Source organism: Odocoileus virginianus, chromosome 8 (assembly GCF_023699985.2).
Source record: "Odocoileus virginianus isolate 20LAN1187 ecotype Illinois chromosome 8, Ovbor_1.2, whole genome shotgun sequence".
Classification (NCBI taxonomy): Eukaryota; Metazoa; Chordata; class Mammalia; order Artiodactyla; family Cervidae; genus Odocoileus; species Odocoileus virginianus.
This window is the reverse complement of record NC_069681.1, coordinates 57281826-57286751: the sequence shown is the minus strand read 5'-3', so window position 1 is coordinate 57286751 and position 4926 is coordinate 57281826. Positions and strand designations below refer to the sequence as shown.

Here is a 4926-nt window from a genome sequence, read left to right as displayed (position 1 = left end):
CTCCCTATGTGTTATATTCACGTGAAGAAGTGTCTCATTTTCATAACTTAAAAAATATTTACAATTTTAAAAGCCAAGTAACATATTTCAAAGCACAGTCAGCTCTACACAGTATCGATAGAATGGAAACACTTGCAATATGCCAGGAACTTTGATGTTTTCTATAAATCCAATTTAATCCTCACTTCAGTACTATGAAGATGACATTCATGCTATCCAAGCTTTCATAAGAGGTAAAGGCAGAGTCTATGTTCTGTGCCAACAATAATTATGAAAATATGTTAAACATGACCCCATGCAAAAACTAGATTGCATAAAAGTGAAATGTCCACGCTTCAGTAGAGAGGTGGGGGCCTGCATGGTAGACTGATATGGAAACTTGTAGGAAGTTAACACCCAGAGGAAGTATATAAAACAGATGTGGAAATTCACAGAGGAGTTCATGATGGAACTCTGCTGTGAAAATGGGAGAAAAAATTTTCCACTTACCTAAGTCAAAGGACTGTGACAGGAATGAAAAAGGTCAATGAAATGCTGAACCACTTAGATGAGAACAACTGAGCCACCCAACAAGACAAAAGGAAAGTTTAAGATTCGTCTAAATTCCAAATTTCTTACATATATTGGCCATGTCATGTCTTACTTGCCACATCAGGGGGTCTTTTTATTTTTTTATTCCAGTTGTAGCAAGTGAAGAGTTAGTTGTGATATGTGAGATCTAGGTCCCTGACTAGGGATTGAACCTAGGTTCCCCAAATTGGAAGTGTGGAGTCTTAGCCACTGGACTACCAGGGAAGTCCCTAAATTCCAAATTTCTTTATAAAACTCTGTATAACTGACAATGGGCTTCCCTGGTGGCCATTCTTTAGACGGTGGCAGATTTCTTTAGATGGTAAAGAATCTGCCTTCAATGCAGGAGACCTGGGTTTGCTCCCTGGGTCAGGAAGATCCCCTGGAGAAGGGAATAGCAACCCACTCCAGTATTCTTGCCTGGAGAATCCCATGGACAGAGGAGCTTGACAGGCTATGGTCCATAGTGTCACAAAGAGTCAGACATGGCTGAGCGACTAACACTTTCCCTTTCCTGTAACTTACTAGATAGGTAGGAGAGACAGATTAATGACTCTTCCAGAGGTTTCTTATTTCTAGAGTAAGAGTTATAAAATTTTATAAATTCACGCTTGATTTTAATGTTTAAATTCCAACAGGGAAGGAACAGCTGATTCACTCTGTTTTGGTAGACTATTTTCCATTAGATTTTTTTGTGAGCAGCCATTAGCAGCATTCCAGGGCTGTGAAGTCAGAGAATATATGCCACACAGACTTTGCACCACACTGGTGGGCCAGCAGGTCATTCTGCCTCACACCCCCATACAGTGGAGCCCAAGACAGGGCCCCTGTCACCCTTGAAACCTCCGGCTGACTCATTCTTGGGTTTTCTCTATGAGATCACAGAGCAGAACAAGAAATGCCTGGGGGTAAGAACTCCACACAACTCATTCCAGACCAGCTCAGACACCTGGGTGTCCACTGACTCTCGGTGTTCACACAGAAGAGAGACAGCAGAACTCCCTCATTAAATGATTTCCTCTCCTATTAGATCCAAGGTGAATCCAATCGCACTCGCCAGGGTTTATCCCTTAGCCATCTGCTTCAGCTGCACTTGGAACTCTGGGGCAAACGGACTGTGGAGACCCAGATTGAAACTGCCTTTCGTCTTAGTCTCATGAGCCATGGTTTTCAGCAAAATCTGTAATATATACAATACAGGCAAAAGAATTAAAGTAAAAAGGACATACTCATTCAATATTCATTTATTGAGTGTATACCATGAGCCAGGCACTGTGCTCACACTAAGTATTTTACAGATTTACATCCAACTTGAATCATTTCAAACACATGTTAAATCATGCACGTGCAGCTGAGGTACAATAAGAAAGAGTCATGACTCTTAAAACAAACTGCCATTCAGAAAATGACCATCTAACTGCAAATGGTGTAGCTTTTACATCACGAATTGGAAGGAGGAAAGCAAGAGACTACTACTGTGGGCAAGAATCCCTTAGAAGAAGTGGAGTAGCCATCATGGTCAACAAAAGAGTCTGAAATGCAATACTTGGATGCAATCTCAAAAATGACAGAATTTTCTCTGTTCGTTTCCAAGGCAAACCATTCATTATCACAGTAATCCAAGACTGTGCCCAGACCAGTAACGCTGAAGAAGCTGAAGTTGAACAGTTCTATGAAGACCTACAAGACTTTCTATAACTAACACCCAAAAAAGATGTCCTTTCACTATAGGGGACTAGAATGCAAAAGTAGAAAGTCAAGAAACATCTGGAATAACAGGCAAATTTGGACTTGGAGTACGGAATGAAACAGGGCAAAGGCTAATAGAGTTTTGCCAAGAGAATACACTGGTCATAATAAATACCCTCTTTCAACAAAACAAGAGAAGACTCTACACATGGACATCACCAGATGGTCAATACTGAAATCAGCTTGATTATATTCTTTGCAGTCAAAGATGGAGAAGTTCTATACAGTCAGCAAAAACAAGACCAGGAGTGGACTGTGGCTCAGATCATGAACTCCTTATTGCCAAATGCAGATTGAAATTGAAGAAAGTAGGGAAAACTGCTAGACCATTCAGGTATATCCTAAATCCAATCCCTTATGATTATACACTGGAAGTGTATACACTTCCAGTATATATGTATGTATACACTGGAAGTGACAAATAGATTCAAGGGATTAGATCTGATAGACAGAGTGCCTGAAAAACTATGGATGGAGGTTCATGACATTGTACAGGAGACAGGAATCAAGACCATCCCCAAGAAAAAGAAATGCAAAAAAGCAAAATGTCTGTCCGAGGAGGCCTTACAAATAGCTGTGAAAAGAAGAGAGGCCAAAAGCAAAGGAGAAAAGGAAACATATACCCATTTGAATCCAGAGTTCCAAAGAACAGCAGGGAGAGATAAAAAAGCCTGCCTCAGTGATCAGTGCAAAGAAATAGAGGAAAACAATAGAATGGGAAAGACTAGAGATCTCTTCAAGAAAATTTGAGATACCAAGGGAACATTTCATGGAAATATGGGCACAATAAAGGACAGAAATGGTATGGACCTCACAGAAGCATAAGATTTTAAGAAGGTGTGGCAAGAATACAGACAAGAACTATACAAAAAAGATCTTCATGACCCAGATAATCATGATAATATGATCACTCACCTAGAGCCAGACATCCTGGAATGAGAAGTCAAATGGGCCTTAGGAAGCATCTCTAGGAACAAAGCTAGTGGAGATGATGCAATTCCAGCTGAGTTATTTCAAATCCTGAAAGATGATGCTGTGAAAGTGCTGCACTCAATATGCCAGCTAATTTGGAAAACTCAGCAGTGGCCACAGGACTGGAAAAGGTCAGTTTTCATTCCTATCCCAAAGAAAGGAAATGCCAAAGAATGTTCAAACTACTACACAATTGCACTCATCTCACACACTAGTAAAGTAATGCTCAAAATTCTCCAAGTCAGGCTTCAACAGTATATGAACCATGAACTTCCAGATGTTCGAACTGGATTTAGAAAAGGCAGAGGAACAAGAGATCAAATTGCCAACATCCACTGGATCATCGAGAAAGCAAGACAGTTCCAGAAAAACATCTACTTCTGCTTTATTGACTATGCCAAAGACTTTGATTGTGTGGATCACAACAAACTGTGGAAAATTCTGTAAGAGATGGGAATACCAGACCACCTTACCTGCCTCTTGAGAAACCTGTATGCAGGTCAGGAAGAAACAGTTAGAACTGGACATGGAACAACAGACTGGTTCCAAATAGGAAAAGGAGTACGTCAAGGCTGTATATTGTCACCCTGCTTATATGCTTTAACTTATATGCAGAATACATCATGAGAAACACTGGGCTGGGTGAAGCACGATCAAGATTATAAGAGAAAAATTAATAACCTCAGATATGCAGATGACACCACCCTTATGGCATAAAGTGAAGAAGAACTAAGGAGCCTCTTGATGAAAGTGAAAGAGGGGAGTAAAAAAGCTGGCTTAAAGCTCAACATTCAGAAAACTAAGATTATGGCATCTGGTCCCTTCACTTCATGTAAATAGATGGGGAAACAGTGGCAGACTTTATTTTTTGTAGCTCCAAAATCATTGCAGATGGTGACTGCAGCCATGAAATCAAAAGTTGCTTACTCCTTGGAAGGAATGTTATGACCAACCTAAACAGCATATTAAAAAGCAGAGACATTATTTTGCTGACAAAAGTCTGTGTAGTCAAAGCTATGGTTTTTCCAATAGTCATGTATGGATGTGAGAATTGGACTATAAAGAAAGCTGAGAGCTGAAGAATTGATGCTTTTGAACTGTGGTGTTGGAGAAGACTCTTGAGAGTCCCTTGGACTGCAAGGAGATCCAACCAGTCCATCCTAAAGGAGATCAGTCCTGGGTGTTCATTGGAAGGTCTGATGCTGAAGCTGAAACCCCAATATTTGGCCACCTGATGCGAAGAACTGACTCACCAGAAAAGACCCTGATGCTGAGAAAGATTGAAGATGGCAGGAGTAGGGGATGACAGAGGATGAGATGGTTGAATGGCCTTACCCAACTCAATGGACATGAGATTGAGTAAACTTTGGGAGCTGGTGACGGACAGCGAGTCACAAAGTCCATGCTGCAGTCCCTGGGGTTACAAAGAGTCAGACACAACTGAGCAACTGAACTGAACTGAAGCAAGAGAAAGAAACTTGCTCATTGCTGCTTGCATTCATTCATATTCTCTCATTTAAGGGCTAATCAATGATTCAATATTCCAAATAAGTTAAAACTTCATTAAAAAACAGATAACCTTAGGACTTCCCTGGTGGTCCAGTGGCTAAGTCTCCATGCTACCAGTGCAGGGAG

General features: G+C 40.7%; 1 non-coding gene across 1 annotated transcript; it reads right to left on the bottom strand.

Annotated features, from left to right (window-relative positions):
* Positions 1 to 722: 722 nt before the first annotated feature.
* TRNAG-UCC (transfer RNA glycine (anticodon UCC)) lies at positions 723 to 795 on the bottom strand. The gene has a single exon. It is a non-coding gene; the product is annotated as a tRNA-Gly (tRNA).
* Between the last annotated feature and the right edge of the window lie 4131 nt (positions 796 to 4926).